This window comes from Castanea sativa, chromosome 1 (genome assembly GCF_040712315.1).
Source record: "Castanea sativa cultivar Marrone di Chiusa Pesio chromosome 1, ASM4071231v1".
Lineage (NCBI taxonomy): Eukaryota > Viridiplantae > Streptophyta > Magnoliopsida > Fagales > Fagaceae > Castanea > Castanea sativa.
Window position 1 is genome coordinate 32,000,023 of NC_134013.1, and position 20,757 is coordinate 32,020,779.

The 20,757-nt window shown below is 36.0% G+C and overlaps 1 pseudogene; it reads right to left on the minus strand.

Moving 5' to 3' along the window:
• Positions 1–6,946: 6,946 nt before the first annotated feature.
• On the minus strand, positions 6,947–18,329 carry LOC142625121 (late embryogenesis abundant protein At1g64065-like; annotated as a pseudogene).
• Positions 18,330–20,757: the final 2,428 nt, after the last annotated feature.

Consider the following 20,757-nt stretch of genomic DNA (forward strand, 5'->3'; position numbering starts at 1 on the left):
GAAAAGTCAATAACTATGGCTACTATTCATGAACAGTAGCCATAACAGTGAAATTTTTCGTTCCAAAAAAGAAAAAGAAAAAAGAAGGAAATGTGAAACTCAGCAAACGTGGACGCAAAATGTGAATCCAAATGCCACCTTATTATATAGTATACTAGAATTCTAATACGAGGCCCACAAACCCCGATCCGCGTGGGATTGTTGACTTCTAGTTCTAGATGCTTTCTTGTTTTATTAGGAGAATGATTGAAACTTGAAAGGAAATGCTGCTACCGTCACACGTTTTGAACTTTTTGTTAACAGCTAGCTTCTATAGGAAGCGCAAACTTATTATATGGTATATTAGAATTCTAGTACAAGGTCGTTACTCCGGAGTTATAAACCACGGTATGCTGCACTATTTCGGAGGCCTTCTTAGAAGGGGACACTTGGTTGTGAGAGAGAGAGAGAGAGAGAGAGAGAGAGAGAAACCCATCTAAGCATTCTTTTATTAATTATTTTTTCAATATAACTATTTATTGACATAAAGTTTTGGGTCATTTTTTAACAATCACAAGAATTGGCCTAATCAAAGAGTCAATCCTTATTAAACTCACATCTTCTTCATCATCGAGCTTAATGGAGGTCTTGCCCGGCCTTGTCCAATGATCTTCTATTCTTCTTTGGTATTAATTGTATTGGGTTAAGATAACTTAACCCTGATTAATTAATTCGATTACCCAAATTGATTAATTAGGTTCAATTGCATGCAAATTGTGGAAGCACCAATAAATCACCAAAAATACTAAATGCAATGAAAAATAAATTTGACACGGTGATTTGTTGATAAATGAGGAAAACCTCATAAAGCAAAACCTCATCGAGTGATTTTAAGGTCATCACTTCCAAGAATCCACTAATCAACAATCAAGGAGTTACAAGTATAAGAAATATTAGCAACTACCCTGGCCTATCCCAAAATACCAACCTACAATTGAACCTTTACTCCAATACCCAATTGGACTTGATCTTGTAGTAGCCTTCTTTTCTTTGATGCATAAACCTCCAATTTGTGACTAACCATTTGCACGGATCCCAGTACGTGACTAACTCCATAACAACTCATTGATTGTTGTAGTTGATTTGCAACAACTTCAGAGAGAAACACCAATAAGATCTTAATGTTGGTACTAGAGAATTTGCTTGGTCACAGAACCCAAAGGCGTACAAGAAACGCAGTATGAACTCTTAGATTCGATGAAATAGAGAAAACTTGGTTACAAAACCCTAGCCGCATAAATGGAATGTCTCTAGATCTCTCTGAAAAACCTTCTAATAGATGGCTTATGATGTCCTTTAAATACCAATTCAAACGGATCTCAATTCAAGCTTCAAATAAGTTATGGGATTTTTTGCATTGCTGATTTTTGCTAATTCTACGATGCTCGATCTAGTGAGAACAAAATCTTGATCTATCGAGCTGCTATCAAGGAGACAGTAAGTTTCAGCTTCTATCGAGAGGTATCGAGGACGTGTCGAGACTTCTATCGAGGTACATGCTGAAAAAGTGCTGAAAAAGTGTTTTTCTTGAACTTTTCTTGAGCAAACTTTGTGTTTTCAATTTGGTCTTCAATTACAACTTTAAGACACATCAAAACTCAATAAAAGACACATAATTTGGCATGATTGACAACACCAAAACACATGAACCTAACAAATTTCAAGCGAGGATGGCAATGGTGAGGTTATTGAAAATCAGTGAGGTCATTGGCAATGGTGAGATGTTTTCACCATGATGGTTGATGGAGATTGACCACAACAAGGATCCCCAACCTCGGTGTTTGACATTGACAATGAGAACACCATTTCTATACTAGGGAATAGGGATTTTGTCTCAGATCTTGGTAGCCTCAAGTGGTGTCAATTATTGGTGACTTGAGCTTGCCAATAATGTTAAGGTTTAGAAAGGAAGTGATGAGAGAGATTGAGACACACACACATAACCCACAAGAGATTAAGGAAAACTAGCATGAAGGGGGAGTGAACAAGAGTAAAAAGGAGAGAGTACGTAAAAAAAGAACCAATAATAAATATTTAAAGAAAAACAAAAGGCAGGTTTCTCTGACCTAGGGAGCAGCTCTCCAACCCTAGACGGTGCAGTAGAACATTGTGCTTACCTCGAGCAGCTTTTCTAGTTCTCTTGGTTAGTTATGGAGAAGTTATCCGTCTTGTGGGAGAAATTATCTTTGTCAGAGGAAGAAGGAAACCAGTATAAGTTAGATACTTTTGAACGATGGGGTGGACAAGTGGTGGCGGCAAAGTTTTTCACTCACAAATTTTTGAATATGGAAGCTATTGCTTGAACTTTCAAACCCCTTTGGCGGACGAAGCAGGGTTTCGAGGTGAAGGATGTGGGAAATCACACGGTTTTGTTTGTGTTTGCGAACGAAGTTGATGCGGAGAGAGTTCTCATTGGAGCGCCGTGGTGTTATGATAAGCATCTAGTCTCTCTCAAATGCCTAGACAAGAGTGGTCCAATTAAGGAGTTAGAATTCAACAAGACGCTATTCTGGGTTCAACTTCATGATCTCCCTATAGGTGACATGAACCGTCAGACCGCATGTGAGATTGGTAAGATTATCGGGGAAGTTCAAACGGGGATGAAATGAGCCATTCCTTGAGAAGAGTGTGAATCTCCAAACGAATTTTCAAGAAACTATAAAGGAGATTGATTTGGCGTTGGCTAAGTTTGATGGTGTAGTAGCTACAGACTTGCAACTAGGGGTAGAAGGTGCTACAACCTACCAAACGACTGATCCTAGAGGTTTCCTAGGGGCAAGGGAAGGAGCACACATCATTGAGGTTGCCGACAACGATTGGGTTTCAACTACTTTGGAGGAGACTACTTCCTCGGCTGGTCCAATTCGAGGATGGAAAAGGCTAGCTAGAGAGAGGGTAGCAATGGAACAAGTTAGCACCACAAATTATGCAAAACGGGGTATTCAAGAGGTTTCGGAGATGGTGGAAGATTTGGTACCAACAAAGTGACAATGTGCTAGCATTAAAAGCATAGATTTAGCGGAGGCTAGTGATCAACCCCGCCGAGACAAATAAGTTGTTTAGCTTGGAATTGCCACTGGCTTGGGAACCCATGTGCAAAAAGAGAGCTTGGAGATATGATTCAAGCACAAGCTCACCTAATTGTTTTCCTATCAGAGACATGGGCAGATAAGAAGCGGTTAGAAAGATTGAAAGGTAATATTAAGTATGCTGGTTTATTTTGTGTTCACGATCAAGAAAGAGGGGGTGGTTTGGCGCTCTTTTGGAAGCAAGGAGCCTTGGTGTGGGTTGACAACTTTTCTAAATTCCATATTGATGTAGTGCTTAATAGGGGCACAATTGATGCTTGGCGGTTTACTGGATTTTATGGCGAGTCAGATACTAATGAAAGGATGGAGGCTTGGAATATGCTTCAGATGTTGAACTCAAAGCCACATTTACCTTGGGTTTGCATGGGAGGTTTAGCGAAATTCTTCTTATTAAGGAGAAGCGAGGGGGTAGGGTGCACATGGTGCATGGTGCATGGGTTACGGATGAGAGGGATGTTGGGGATATATTCGTGGACTTTTATTCAAGGTTGTTCACAACTTCAAACCCAACAGATTTAGAGATAGTCTTGGCAGGGGTTCAAACAATGGTTAGTGCTCCTATGAATGATGCTTTAACTAAACCTTATGTTAGAGAGGAGGTAGAAGTGGCAATAAAAAAAATAGCTCCTCTAAAGGCACCGAGACTGGATGGGATGCCTCCCCTTTTCTTTTAAACCTTTTGGCCAGAAATCGGGATGAATGTTTCAAAGGTGGTGCTTTCTTGTCTTAATTCGGGTACTCTTCTGAAGTCAATCAATCACACATTTATCACTTTGATTCCAAAGGTAAATAATCCTAAAACCGTTGCTCAATTTAGGCCTATCAGTCTCTGTAAAGTCATATATAAAATTCTGAGTAAATTCATTGCAAATAGGCTAAAACCAATTTCAAATTCCATTATTTCGAAAGCTTAGGGTGCTTTTATTGCAGACAGAGTTATTACTGATAATGTCTTGATTGCCTTTGAATCTCTGCACCAAATGAAAACTCAATGTTCAGGAAAGACAGGTTCTATGGCTTTAAAGCTTGATATAAGTAAGACTTATGATAGAATGGAATGGATTTTCTTGGAGAAAATTCTTTTGAAGATGGGTTTCCAGGATACTTGGGTGCCCTTGATAATGCAATATATCACAGTAGTTTCCTATTCGATAATGGTGAATGGTGAGCCTAAGGGTCTTATTTATCCCTCTAAGGGTTTAAGCCAAGGGAATCCTCTGTCTCCTTTTCTATTTTTGTCTTGTGTGGAAGGGGTAAATGCCCTTCTCTCTCAAGCTGCTAGGGATGGGGAGATTTAAGGATATTCTATTTGCAAAGCAGGGAAGAAAATAACTCACCTCTTCTTTGTCAACGATTGTTTGTTATTTTGTAGAGCAACTTCCACTGAGTGTGTAAATATTCAAAGCATTCTCGCTTGGTATGAAGTAGCTTCAGGACAACAAGTTAATGCAAACAAGACCATGACATTCTTTTGCTAGAACACTTCTGAGGAGGTTCAGGAGGAATTACAAGCATTGTTGGGGGTGCCGGTAATAAGAAACTATGAGAAATATCTAGGGCTCCCTTCCTTAGTAGGGCTTTAGAAAAAAAGCTTGTTTCAATCAAGTTAAGGAGCGGATTTGGGCAAAAATGCAAGGGTGAAAGGAAAAATTACTTTCTCAAGCGGGCAAGGAGGTAATGATCAAAGCTGTGGTTCAATCCATCCCGACTTACTCTATGAGTGTTTTTCGTCTTCCCATCAGACTTCTCAAAGATATCGAAGCAATGATTAGGAAGTTTTGGTGGTGATACTCTGAAAATTCTAAAAAGAATCATTGAGTGAAGTAGGAGACGCTTTGCTCTTCAAAATCGGTAGAAGGTATAGGTTTTAGAGATTTGAGATTGTTTAATAATGCAATGTTGGGTAAGCAACTTTAGCGTCTTTTTTTATGAAAGGAATTCTTTAGTATGCAAGGTGTTTCAGGAGAAATATTTCCCGTCAGGTAATATTTTTGATGCGAAGGTGTCTCCTTGATGTTCTTTTGCTTGGCGAAGTATATTACAAGCTAGGGAAGGGGTTCTGAGGGGTGCTAGGTGGACGGTGGGAGATGGGAAAGATATTAATATTTGGAGGCATCGTTGGCTTTCCTTCCGAAGGGGGTGGTGGAATTTATCTCTGCAGCTGGATTCCTCTTTGCAGGTTATTAGTGATCAGTTTTTACTAGATTCAAAAATCTGGAATGAGGGGCTTATTGATGTGAATTTCTATCTGTGGGAAACTGAAGTTATTAAATGTATCCCTATAAGTCAGCATGTAGACTCTGATGCTCTGATCTGGCCTCTTTCTTCTGATGAGGTGTACACGGTTAGGAGTGCATATCGATTGCTTGTCACGGTTCAGTGGCAGAGTCAGCCCACTTCTTCGAACGTGGAGGCAGGGCAGAGCTTGCTTGTGGAATGACATATGGAAGCTTCAAGTTCCTAACAAAGTCCGTTATTCATTTGGCGAACTATTCGAGAGTCTTTACCCACAAAGCTTAACTTGCGTAGGCACCAGGTGGTGACAGATGGTCTTTGTGAGTTGTGCCGAGACTGCCCTAAAGATAGTACTCATGCCTTATGGTATTTTGATTCAGTGAAGGCCATTTGGCTGTCTGATATCCGCTTCTCCTTTCTTCAAGCCCAAAAATTCTCCAAATTTGAAGACGTTTTTCAGTTTCTGTGTTTGCATGGCTCGCCTAATATGGTTGCCCTGTTTGCTATGGTTGCATGGAGTATTTGGGAGCGCAGGAACAAGGCAAGAGTGGGGCAAAAAACATGGGGGTTAAGGAAGTTATTCAGCGGGCTTCGGATCTCTTCAAGGAGTTTCAGGACGTGCATAAGAAGGCTTGTCGAGTTGTTGATCAGAGTGAGGACTTAAGGTGGAAGCCGCCTGATTATGGTCTCTATAAGATTAATCTTGATGGGTCTTTATTTGCTGATCAGGTTTGTGCAAGCTTAAGGGTGGTCATTAGGGACTGGAAGGGGCTGATTATAGCTACCTTAAGCTAGAAAGTGAGGTATCCGGGTTCAGTTGATTTGGTGGAGGCTTTAGCCACTAGTAGTGCCATCAGTTTTGCCAAAGAGCTCAGTATTCATCAAATGGTGGTTGAGGAGACTCATTGTGGGTTATTAAGGCCATCAACGATGCTCGGCCAGTACGAACTATGTATGGACATGTTATTGATGATATTAGAATTTTGTCTTCCACTGGTTGTTAAGTGAAAGGTTAATAAATTAACTCATGCCCTAGACTGCAGATATTGATATGCGGTTGGAAGATCTACCATGGGATTTGGTTGATGTAATTCAGTTTGATTTACCATAATAAAGTTACCTTACCTTTTCTCAAAAAAAGAAAAAGAAAAAAAGAAATTAAGAAACGATAAAGATGTGGCTGAGTTTATTAATTTATTTGTTGAAGTGGGTAGCTTAAATAAAAAAAAAAAAAAAAAAAAAAAAGTGGACTTTTAACTTTTAGTTAAAATTTGGGTGAAAATTTAGGGATGCTCAAGATGCTCTGATTGACTAACACTCAATAAGGTTGCACTATTATTAAATTTAGGGTGAAATTCATCACGAGAGATTAGCATGTTGCTATATACTCTGCTAGTCCTAATAATTTTCCAAATTTGTCAAATCTGGTTTGTTTTTATTGGTGGTATCGTAATCTGGGAGTATATATGAAGGACTTAATGCATAAATCATTCCAGAGAAAAAATATATATATACTCATATGGTAAATCGTGGTCAATACAAGTATCCCCACAAAATTATAATAATTATAAGCAGAAGAAAAATTACAAATCCATCAAAAGAATAAAATTAAATGAAACGAAGCAATTGATAGTCATGGAGCAGTTCATTTCAGTAGATTTCCTCTTCTTCATCACAAACATCAATTCCACTTTCCCACTAAGCTTGGCTTGGCCGTTCAGAGTTAACACCCCAACACCTAACTCATTTCCAAGACAAGTAGTGCTTGACAGGGCATTTGAATTCAGATTAACTGTGACAGTAATTTTTTTGTCGAGCAGAGCCCAGCCTTACCTCTAGGTATAGTGACTTGCCCTACTGTCACACCCTGGTATATGAACATGGCAATGGTGCTATCATATTTGTAAGGACCAAAGTTTGTATTCTTAATTCCAACTTGGGTTGTGAAGCTTAAGTCAAAGGAAGGTGATGCTTGGGTTCCAGTGTTAAAGTTCTAGAAGGTGACATTAGTACCCAACTTGACCTTAGGGGTCTTAATCAAGGTTGTCAGAATCGGGATCCTAAGTAAGATCGCATGAGGTAAGTAGAATTGTGGATTGTAAGATCCTACCTATTTTCAAATTTGAAGCAAAAAACATATTTACAATGACTTTGTATATTGAATAATCACATAAATTATGAATCTTCTATAAAAAAAAATAAATAAATAAAGATTTTGATCATATGATATAATTTTCATGTTCTAAATCGCAACGTCTATACTAATGAAACAAATATATTTAAGTTTTTATGCAATATATTTAATTCAGTGAATATTTAATTAGAAACCAAATACCAAAATACTACCACACTTTATCCTTCAGCAGCAGCTCTTGAACCCTCATCATCACCTAACATTGATAACCAAATGATACTGTTGGGTTCTAAGAATTTAGGTTCAAATGTATTAGAACTTCATTTTGTAATGTTGGCAAACCATGATCAAAATGTTTAGTCATATTTTTAGACTTGCTCAAAGTATGTTTATGTGTAAAGTTGGAATTGAGTGTACTACAGGATTTACTATGTAAATTTGCCTAACTCGATCGATCAAAAATTAGACTCCATCGATCGAAGCTTATGCGGATTGTTTTTCTGCAGAATTTTTTCAACTCAGCCCAAGCCCCTTTGACATGTAGGGTTTTATGTTTTTCCCTAGGTATAAAAGGGAAAACTCTAGCCACATTTTAAAGGTTGTTGCAGTTGTTATTTATATTGTGTATGTGAATCTCTTGTGAGATCTAGAGGTGTTTTCCTTCGCATATACTTAGGGTTATCAAGAATCAAGATTATGTCAAGAACTTAATGATCATTCAATTGCTGCATTAAGAGCTTAAAGATACACAAGCGAGAGTGCTTGTACTTGCTATGAATCTAAGAAAGAAGTCCGTGGACTCGGAGCTATCCCGTGGTCGGAGTAGTAAGTTTCCTACTCGAGGTAGCAATAAGATGTTAGTGGTCTAAGTCGCTATTGTGTAAACTTCAATTCTTTCATAGTGGATTCGTTTTGCCTTGAGAATAGCTAAGTTAAATCCTCCCTAGGTTTTTTACTGGTTTGGTTTTCCTGGATTATCATATCGTTGTGTTATTTATTTTCCACACTGTTTCAATGGTATGATTTATATGTGTTAACCTAGATTTGCATAATTTACCTAAGTTAATCACTTGACTAAATAACTAGGTTAATTTGGTTGTGTTTAAGGGGTCTAAAAATGTACAAGTGGTATCAGAGCAGGTTAGCTCTTGTGTTTAAATCCTTTGATCTAAGAGTTGATCCTTGACCCCTGTTGTCATGGACACTTGGAAGCTGTTATTGCTAAAGTTTCAATTTGTCTATTTTTGGTTTGTGTATCTTGTTGCTTTTATTAAGTCTCTCCTTGAGTATCTTGATATAAGTACATGTGATGATAATTATGTGTGTTATACTGCTTTAACTGCCTTAAAGGCACGTGATTCTTGTCTTTTTGGTATTTGGATAGTAGTTGTTCTAGGCATATGACAGGAAATAAAGCTTTATTCAAGAAACTCTTTGAAGGAAAGATTGGGACAGTCACCTTTGGATATGGAAGCAAATTTGTGATTAGAGGCATCGGAACTGTGGACATTCCAGGGTTGCCAGTTTTTTAAGATGCCTGGTATGTTGATGGGCTGAAGGCTAATTTACTTAGTATCAGTCAGATTTGTGACAATGGATTAAATGTTCTCTTCACTAAGTATGACGTGAGATATTGGATGGAAGAGGTGACTGCATGTGTATTGATGTTAGGATAGCTAACAACTGTTACAGTATAACACCAAGTATAAGTAACAAATGTTTCAGTACAAAGATCAATCAATTAGACTTATGGCATCAACAGTTGGGACATGCAAGTTGCAAGAATTTAGAGAAGATTTCCAAGTGTGATGCAGTTATTGATTTGCCCAAGTTTGAGAAGATAGAAAAGTACATATGTGGACCATGTTAGATGAGTAAACAAGTGAAGTCTAAACATCCATCTGTGATTGATGTTCAAACTTCAAGACCTCTAGAGTTGTTGCATATTGATCTTATGGGTCCTGCCAGAGTTCAAAGTTTAGGTGAAAAGAAATATATTCTAGTTGTTGTGGATGATTTCACTAGATATACTTGGGTTGTGCTTTTGAGAGATAAAGCTAAGACTCCTGAAAAGATGATAAACTTATGCAAGAAATTGCAAGTTGAGAAAGGAACTATGATAGCTAGAATCAGAAGTGATCATGGAAGGGAATTTGAGAGCACAAAGCTAGCAACCTTCTGCAATGATCAAGGCACACATCAAGATTTCTCTTCACCCAAGACACCATAACATAATGGAATAGTGGAACGGAAGAACAGGGTTGTTAAAGAGATGGCTCGTGCCATGCTACATAACAAAAAGATGCCAAAGTCTTTTTGGGGAGAAGCAGTTAACACTGCTTGCCAAACATTTAATTGTGTGTGTTTCAGACCTAATTCTAAGAAAACTCCTTATGAACTCTGGAGAGGAAAGAAGCCTATTGTTAAATACTTCCGGATACTTGGTAGTGACTGCTATATTCTGCGTGATAAGGAGAACCTAGAAAAGTTTGATGCAAAGAGCGACAAGGATACTTTCTGGGATACTCTTCCACTAGTAGAGCTTACATAGTATACAACCTAAGAACCAAAATAGTCATGAAGTCTTCAAATGTGGCGATCAATGATGAACTGTGTTCTGAAACTCAGTTAGAAAACATTCCTCCGATTCAAGAAAAGACCGTAGAAGTTAATGAACCTATTCCTGATGATGATATTGGGAAGCATAGTGATGAAGAGCTACTGGTGTTGAATGATGTTGTTTTAGTACCTTCAAGTTTAGAACCATCCATACCAGTTCATGAAACTCAACAACAACAAAGTGAGCCTAGTCCTTCATCAGAACAAAAAGGTAATTCCACATCTCTAGTCAAAGGTTCATCTTCAAGAGTAAAGTTAAATCACCCTATCACAAATATATTGGGTAGTTTGAATGATAATATGAGATTGAGATCAGAAGCCTTGAATGTTATTACTCACTCATGCTATCTATCCCAATTTGAATCGAAAAAGGTGGATGAAGAACTTCAAGATGCTAATTGGTTTAATTCTATGCATGAAGAACTTCACCAATTTATTCGAAATGATGTGTGGGAATTAGTTCCTAGACTGAAAGGAGTAAATATAATTGGAACTAAGTGGATTTTCAAGAACAAGTTAGATGAACATGGTACTGTTATTCAAAACAAATCAAGACTTGTTGCTCAAGAATACACACAAGTGGAAGGGGTTGGTTTTGATGAGACCTTTACACCGGTAGCAAGACTAGAATCCATTAGAATATTGTTGGCCATTGTAAGTCATTTGAATTTCAAGCTGTATCAAATGGATGTCAAGAGTGCCTTCTTGAATGGGATGTTGCAAGAAGAGGTATATGTTGAACAACCAAAGGGTTTTGTTGATCCTCATAGACCGAATGATGTCTACAAGTTGAAGAAAGCTTTCTATGGTTTGAAACAAGCTCCCAGGACATAGTATGATAGGTTGACCGCTTATCTCATTGAACATGGATTCAAAAGAGGATTTGTTGATACTACTCTCTTCATACGAAAAGATAAGAATTATTTTGTAGTAGCTCAAATTTATGTTGATGATATTGTTTTTATGCTACTAATGATTCTCTTGCTCAGTCTTTTGCAAATGAAATGAAGAAGATGTTTGAAATGAGTATAGTTAGTGAACTAACTTATTTCTTGGGATTGCAGGTGAAGCAAACGGATTCTGGTATTTACATCAACCAAGCAAAATATGCCAGAAATCTAGTCAAGAGATTTGGGCTTGATAAGACTGCACATGCTAGAACACCAATGGCTGCTAATGCAAAGCTAATCAATGGTCCTTCAGGTGAGTCTGTAGATGTTACATTATATACAAGTATGATTGGTTGCCTTTTGTATTTAACTGCAAGTCGTCTAGACATTGCTTTCAGTGTTGATGTATGCTCTAGATTTCAATCTAATCCTAAAGTTTCACATTTAAATGTAGTTAAAAGAATCATAAAATATGTTAGTGAAACTTCTGATTATGGTTTATTCTATAGCAAAGAGTCAAATTTGTCTCTTGCTAGTTTTTTTTATTCGGATTGGGCTGGCAATGCTGATGATAAAAAAAAGCACCACTAGTGGGTGTTTTTATGTAGAAGCCAATCTTGTTGCTTGGATGAGTAAAAAGCAAAATTCTTTATCTCTGTCTACTGCAGAAGCAGAATATATCGCTGCTGGAAGTTGTTGTTCACAGCTTCTTTGGATGAAAAAGCTTTTGAGTGATTATGGAATAACACAAGACACCATGGTAGTTTATTGTGATAATTTTAGTGCTATCGATATCTCTAAGAACCCTGTCCAACACTCTAAGACTAAATACATAGAGATTAGATATCACTTTATTAGGGATCTTGTTGAACGAAAGATTGTGGCTCTTGAATGTATCTCTACTGATCCTCAGAATGCTGACATCTTCACCAAACCTCTTGATAGAAGTAAGTTTGAGACACTTCGTCAAGTAATTGGTGTGATTTAGTGTCCCTGATCATCCTTAGTTTTCATGGTCCTTGTGACCATTCTTCTTTGTTGTTTTTTGTTTTTTTTAGGATTTGCATTGCATAACATTCATACATTTCATTCTAGGATTGTCTTTGTTTTTTTTTTTCAAATCAAAACAAAAAAAGGGGGGGGGGGGGGAAAGGAAAACAAAATGTGTTTTGCATTATTTTTCTTGGATTTGAAATCAAGGTTAGCCAATTTATTTTTACATAACATGTCTATGTACCTTGTTTAGCTTGGATGTGCTTATTTATTGCATTTTATTAGTTTGAGCTTTGTAGTGCATGTTGTGTGGGAAGATGTTTATAGTTTTTGATTACATGATCTTAATCTTGAAATCACATGTTTTTGATTGTTGAACTTGTTGAGAAAGGCATAAATAACCATCTCACCGCTATTTACTAGCCAATCATGAACACCTTAGTGCATATCTTAAGATTTTGTACTCGAGAAAGTGTAGCACATGCACAAAAAGAACATATGGTGTAGCCTCTGTTTAAATGCTAAAATTGGTGTGTACATTATTAGACTATAATTAACTCAATCAAATAAAATTGGTGTGTACATTATCTTGGTTATTTTAATAAGTTTCAAATAAAATAAAATTGGTGTGTACATTATGAGGCAAATTCAAGAAACTTACATGATTGCAAGCTTTTATTCTAGGAGATGTGGGAGTTATATGATGTAACTCTTTAAGGGATAGTCTCTTTTAAATTTATGTGATTGAGTTTGTAGAAATTGTGTTTGATTACTATCTACTTATCACCTCACACATGTATCTCAACCTTTTGCTAGTTGCACACACTTCACAAGTTATTCTTTACTAAACTTTGTACATATTATTGTGTGTGATTTTATTTTGGCCATCCAAGATTGAAAGAACCTTGATTTTGATGCAAAATGTGTTTAAAGAGTTTATGAGGAAAATTTGATTGAAAATCTTACTTTTGGATAATGAGGGTTAAATTCAAGTGTTTTTGAAAGGCATTTCATCTCATACTCATGCATTTTATTTATAAAATACTATGCTTTGAGGAGTTTCTGCATTAAAATGTTCTATTTTTCAAAAAAAAAAATTCCAATTTTTCAGACGATCAAGTGTGTTTTTTGATCAATCGAAAATGCGATTAAAATTTTGGTTTGAATCTGTTTGTTTCGATCGATGCTCGATTGATCCTGGATCGATCGAATGTAATTTTCGATCGATCGAACCTGTTTTTCGATCAATCAAAAATCGTTCAGAGGGTTTTTAAAACATAAACTTTTCACGCGTTTGTCACTTTTCAAAACTTTTCAAAAAGTTCTTACTCACTCTCTTCGATCGATCAAGGATTCAAACCAATTTTTTTGTCATTTTCCCTCTAACTTTTTGCAAGGTTTTTGTCTTCTAAGGCCAATAAGACTCTTTTGCCCCTCCTTTTTCTTTTATTTTCATGTTTCATGCATATGTTTCATTCATTTTGGGGAAATTTCGAACCTATGAATTTTTGGGGTTTTTGGTGATTTCAAACTTTTCGTTCTAATTGATCAATGGGTTTTTGTTGTGGGATGTTAGTAAACTGATCTTTGTGGTTTAATTTGATCAATTTGTTGATTTTGGAAAAATTGGATTTTCTAGGGCTTAAAACTATTCGATTTGGGGATTTTGTTCAATTAAGCATAATTTGATGAAATTGGCTTGTTTGGTTGATTGGATTGTTCATTATATTCTGTTATCTATCTTGTGTAATGATCAATTGGTCAATTTGTTGGGATTTTTGAAAGTGGGTTTTCAAAATTTGGGGTTTTTGTTATAAACTCTATGCTCAAGCCAATTTTGCAATTTTAAAGTATAATTGAACTTTTCTCACTACATTAGAGCATGCATCATGTGTTGATATTGTTCATGCATTATATAGATTGTTGTTTTCTATATTTTTGTGCTAACTTGTAGTCTGCCCTTGGTTTTTTGTTTTTCTTCTTTCTCTCTATCTCTTTTGTGTCTGTCCTTTTGATCCTTAGCATCATGACTAGGAAGATTAGAGCTAATAGGAAATCCTCCTCTTTTTCTATCCCCATCTTTGATAGTGAGAGGTTTCTGAGTGAGAAAAACCAAGAGACGTATAAGAAGCTGAATAGTCTTAAGTCTGTGTAGGTTGAGTAGAAAGTAGTGTTAGATGAGTTAGATGGTGAGATTTGGAGAAATTTTGAGAGTAGGGATTGGCTTCCTTTGTTGGACATTTCACATCCCCCTCCAGCTGCCTTAATTAGAGAGTTCTACTCAAACCTCTTTGTCCACTCCTATGATTCCAACACTCTAGTGAGGAGTTGGATACTGGGTGAAAAGTACACCATTACTTCTTCGGTGGTGGCTGCTGTTCTTGGGGTGCCTTTAGTCCAGCATCCTGTCTATCCTTACGATGAGTCTCCACCCCTTAATGATATTATGTCATATCTTACTGGGTCTTCTATCCAGTGGGGTTCTGATCCTCAAATCACTTCTCACGAGTTGACCGAGATCCATTATCTCTTTTTCCGAATTTTTTGTCATTCCATCTGGCCTATCTCTCACCTGCACACTATTCCTTTGGAGTGATGTGCATTTTTGTATGTACTTGTCATGGACGCTTCTACGAGTTTTCCTCATCTTTTCATTCATTCTTTGATTGAGGTTCATAGGAGTAGTTCTATTGCTCATGGTCTATTCTTTCCCGTTTTTATTCATCAGATTTTATTACATCTAGGATTAGATGAGTTTTCAACGTCTAAGCCCGTTTATATTATAGCTCCTATAGGTGCCACCTTTCTTAGGCAGAGGGCTACTCATATGCGAGCTAGCTCTAAACGCCCTAGAGTAGAGTCTTCCTCTGGTGCACCTCCTCCTCCTCCTCCTCCTCCTTCTACAGGTGATCCAACTGCTAATGATTATGTTGATCCAATTGCTACTGTTGCTACTCCACCTTCTACTTTGGATGTTTATAGCATTCGTCGTGATTTGGATATTGTCATGACCGTTCAGGTGGCTCATGGTCAGCTTTTGGTGAACGTGCTTACCGAGCTTCAGGCTTTGAGAGTGGATGTGGCAAGTTTTAGGCGGTCACCTCCACCACCTCCTTTTGATGATGAGCGAGTGCCCTTTGGCAAATCGTCACAAAAAAGGAGAGTACATAGATAGGAGTTTTTGCTAATAGGGGGAGATTTTTGTTGTTTTAGAGCTGTGGAGATTTAGATTGTATATAGGTGCTTCATCATGTATATATATATATATATATATATTTTTTTTTTTTTTTGGCTCATTGGATTGCCTATGATAGGGGGAGATACTATGATATATTTATTTTTGTTCCTTGTTTCTGTTCCTATGATTCCTTGTTTCACAAGAATTTATTTTGTTTATTTGTATTTTCCACACATGCGTTTATGTGTTTGTTAAGTGTTACAAGAATATACAGGTTGATTCAGTCATGCTGCTATCTACACTTGCAACTAATAGGTAGTAGTTAGGTTGAATTTGTTTTTGTTGGGAAATATTTTGTAATGGGTTGTTTTTGTAACTTTGAGCACTTTGTTTAGTTTGTGTTTTGTCACAGATTGCTAAAGGGAGAGTTTGTTGGGTTCTAAGAATTTAGGTTCAAATGTATTAGAACTTCATTTTATAATGTTGGCAAACTATGGTCAAAACGTTTAGTCTTGTTTTTAGACTTGCTCAAAGTATGTTTATGTGTAAAGTTGGAATCGAGTGTACTGCAGGATTTACTATGTAAATTTGCCTGGCTCGATCGATCGAAAATTAGACTCAATCGATCGAAACTCGTGCAGATTGTTTTTCTGTAGAATTTTTCCAACTCAACCCAAGACCATTTGACATGTAGGGTTATATGTTTTTCCGTAGGTATAAAAGGGAAAACCCTAGTCATATTTTAAAGGTTGTTGCAGTTGTTGTTTATACTGTGTATGTGAATCTCTTGAGAGATCTAGAGATGTTTGCCTTCACATATACTTAGGGTTATCAAGAATCAAGATTATGTTAAGAACTTGATGATCATTCAATTGCTGCATTAAGAGTTTAAAGATACATAAACGAGAGTGCTTGTACTTGCTGTGAATCTAAGAAAGAAGTAGTCTGTGGACTCAGAGCTGTCACGTGGTCATAGTAGTAAGTTTTCTACTTGACGTAGCAATAGGATGTCAGTGGTCTAAGTCTCTATTGTGTAAATTTCAATTCTTTCATAGTGGATTCGTTTTACCTTGAGGACATCTAGGTTAAATCCTCTCCAGGTTTTTTACCGGTTTGGTTTTCTTGGGTTATCATATCGTTGTGTTATTTATTTTTTGCACTGTTTTAATGATATGATTTATATATGTTAACCTATATCTGCATAATTTACCTAAGTCAATCACTTCACTAAATAACTAGGTTAATCTGGTTGTGCTTAAGGGGTCTAAAAACGTGCAGATACAATAGTTATCACACATTCACATTATACACATGTAATTTTTTTATTTTTTTTAAATCTATAAAGGAAGAGATTAGAATTTTTACTTCATTATCTTCATTAAAATCTATATCATAATCTTCTAGTCGACACCCTTTGCTAACCATGCATCATCTGAAGACAAGTTCTTCAAACCAATTTCTTCTTTTGCACTTGATGGTTTAGGTATTTTCTCTTTTATCTTCAATTTTTACATAACAAATACCAACTCATTCTTTTTTTTTTTTTTTTTAAACAATTTTCTTCTTTTTGAGTGCACTTAAAGTTGTACCAATTTTAATAGAAAATTCTCAACTGGGAGATAATATACCAAAGTCATTTGGTCTTACTATTCCAAATGTACTCCAATTACTTTCACAACCTGAAGAGCTATATGTTAAGCTCAATATTCTTATAGCAAATTTTTTTAATTAAAGAAAGTCATCTCCATATGAGTCCCACCACTGAGTTGATACATTTATGAAGTACAATGACTTAGTCTTGAGATTACAAATACAACTTATAAAGGTGAACTTTAAAAAGAGATGATCTTTACGTTTTGGTAGGATTGGTAGGATCCTATACGATCCTACGATCTTATACGATTCTACATGTGATCCTACGATCTTATACGATTCTACATGCGATCCTATGATCTTATACGATTCTACATGCGATCCTACAATTTTTACAATCATTGTGCAATTCTAAACGTTTTGGTGAGATTAGATCGTAAAATCGTGCGATCTTACAATCCAGATCACGATTTTGACGACCATGGTCTTAACACGCATCACAGTGAGTGCAAAGATCAAGATGACAATGGTCTGAAACAATTGAATGCATCACAGTGAGGGTCGACCCTAGGTCTAGGCCAATTAGGCCATTGCCTAGGGCCCCCTTATTAGAGAATGCCCCAAATTTGGGGGCAAATTTTTTATTTTTTATCTATAGATATTTTTGAGAGATATTAAAACATTTTTTTTCACTATTAAGAGGGCTTAAAGAATTAAGTAATACTAGAGATAGAGATAAAGAAAATTTAAATATATAGGTCTTACAAATTGACGTGTTACTAATCACAAGTAATTCAAATAGGAAAATGTTAAAAATACTATAAATTTTACTACATAACTTTTATTTATTTAATTATTTTTATGCAAGATAAAAATTTTACTCTAGTCTAATCTAAGTGTATATATGTGCGAAATTCTCTTCTAAAGACTTAAATCTCGGCTATTGCCCCCCACACCCTACAAGAACTTTTACTTGTAAAGTAATTACTCACCAAGGGTGCGTGGTGGTCTCCATAACTTTTATAATTTAATGTGACAATGAATATGATAGGTGAATTTCAACAAACTATTGAATGCATTTTTGAATGAATATTTGTGATTGGTGATATATTTTTGTTATCTCATGCTGTAAATTTTATAATATTTCTAGTATTTTTGTAAGTCTCATGTTATTGATCACATTCATTACAATACCAGTTTGTAGTAAAATTTATTATAGCTTTAGCATTTCTAAAATTAAAAAAAAAAATCATATTAAAAAGTAAAAAGAATGGATTTAAAAAAAAATTATTGTATAAAATGCTAATTAAATATTATTTAAGTGATATCATAAAGACCCCATTTGAAGATTTCGCTTAGACCTCTGAAACGCTTGAGGCGGCTTGGTCTCAAACATAGCAAAAACAGCAATATATATGGCCAACTTGATCCTTTTCTTTCGCCGGAGCTCATCTGATGTCAAAGTGACATACTCTGCCATTTTCTTCTCTAGGAAAAGTAAATACAAAAGCTTTTTCTATTTCTTTATGCTAGTTCCTTCTCTGAAAGGTGTTAATTGGGATGCTTGGACTAGTTTGTAGAAATGGAAGCAGAGTGGGTGCTTATATATTGATTCAAGGCTTGAACAATTTTTCTGATGGAGTGAATTAATAATGAAACTAGAGCTTCCTGGAAAACGTGGCAACGTTAATTAATTCGTTATATTTAGTGTGTGTGGTGACTATTAGTGAAGCCATCAAACGCGGCTGATCAGAGTCAGCGTGAGATTTTTGACGCGTAGAATCTAGATGGCCTCGTGTTTCAGGAAGACTGGCGGACTGTTTTGAATGAAAATGCTGTAATTCGTTTTGCTAAAGGACATTTGAAGTTTTGGCCCTTTTGGGGCCTCATCCTTATAGGAATATTTTATTACTAATGTGTAGTATATATTTTAATATATAAACAAGTAGAGTATTTTATTAAGCTTAGAGGAAAACGTAGACTTTTTGTCGCCATATTCTTTGGGTACCATGTGGAAAATCAAATGATACTCTTCAACAATAAATATTGAGCCAAATGTTAAACAATTTATTTATTTTGTATAGAATAAACATAGAAAGCTTAACAATTTATTTATTTTGTATAGCATAAACATAGAAAGTTTAACAATATATTTATTTTTATGATCGCATTGTAATGTTAGGTGTAATTTTAACACCTAACAATATTGTGATAGGCATGACATGAGGGACCAAGAATGCTGTTCAAGTATCCCTCTTAATTAGGTCAATAAGTCTGAAATTGTTTATTCTCACAAAATGTAGATTGTTTAAAGTGGTGCCTTAAGATGGTTTATCAAAAAAAAGTGGTGCCTTAAGACATTTTGATATAGTGCTATATTCTGTGTCATTTCTAGTGTTATTGCAAGGACTCCTAAATGGGAGCCTGTCCTTGACCTCAAGAAAATGGGATTAGATTTTAAGACATTTAATTTGGTTTAGTGGATCTTTTCAACTGTTAGATAACATGTGATAGGTATAAAATCTTGTTATATACATCATTCTTAATAGGCTTGATTGCTTGAACCTTTTGTTTCTAGGTTCCAATGTATATGGTGAGTTGGGTGACGGTCCAAATAACTTGCATGGCCGTGCCTTTTGTGGTGTCCACTTGAGGTAACTATTAAGAGATCCCAGTGAAAGTGTACCTTTAAAAGGCACTTTTGATGAAACTTAGGAATATAAATCGATCATTTTGGCCAATTTTTTAGCATAATTTTGCAAATCACAGTTAATTTTTCAGCAATTTTACTTGAGCAAATTAAAAGCGCTACAATAGATTCACATTTTATGTATTAAATGAAACCCTATAGCAGCGCTTATAGTCTGCCGCTATATGTTTTAACCTATAGCGGCGGGTCACCTGCCGCTAAAAGTGCAATTACTCCATTTTACTTGATTGCCTATAGTGGCTTCGTGTATCCGCCGCTAAAGGTAGACACCAATAGCGGCGGGCACAACCCGCCGCTAAAAGTCATTTGACACGAATTTGAACGTCGTATGGCGGCGGTTTTATACCCGCCGCAATAGACCAAAACCGCCGCTAAAAGGCATATCTACAGCGGCGGGTTTTTGTACCACCGCAATAGAGATACTGCATCGCGACAAGGCTGGCGGGTAGAACCACCACAATAGCCCCCGCCGCAATAGGTGAAATGTATCTATAGCGGCGGTTTTTGGGGCTTTAGCGGCTGTTTTGGCCCGCCTCAGTAGGCTAGCTTTTTTGTAGTGTGTGATAGGTATAAAATTTTGTTATATACATCATTCTTAATAGGCTTGATTGATTGAACCTTTTGTTTCTAGGTTCCAATGTATATGGTGAGTTGGGTGACGGTCCAAATAACTTGAATGGCCGTGCCTTTTGTGGTGTCCACTTGAGGTAACTATTAAAAGATCCCAGTGAAAGTGTACCTTTAAAAGACACTTTTGATGAAACTTAGGAATAGAAATCGATCATTTTGGCCAATTTTTTAACATAATTTTGCAAATCACAGTTAATTTTTCAGCAATTTTACTTGAGCAAATTAACTTTTCAATACACATAAAACATATTAGATAGAATTTTTGCCTGTACTATGAATTATTTGCACATGTTGTCGTTTCACTCGTGGGAACTGCATCAAAATTCTCAAAATTAGTCTCCTTCATAATTCCTTCTTCACTCTTCAACTTTCAACGAATTTTTCATAAGAGGAATTGATAGTTAAAACAAATTTTGGACCATCATTCATATCATGACTTCTAAAAAAAGTATAATGTTGTATTGTTCTTGTTATTTATCAATTTACAAAAAAATCAATATGTTAATATATATATATAAGGAAAAATGCGTGATTTATTATCTTGAAAAAAAAATAGCATATTTAATTTTAATAATTTGGATAATTGATTTCATTAATTTATTGGATTATTTGGAAATTCTAAAAATGTTAAATCTCATCTTAATTGG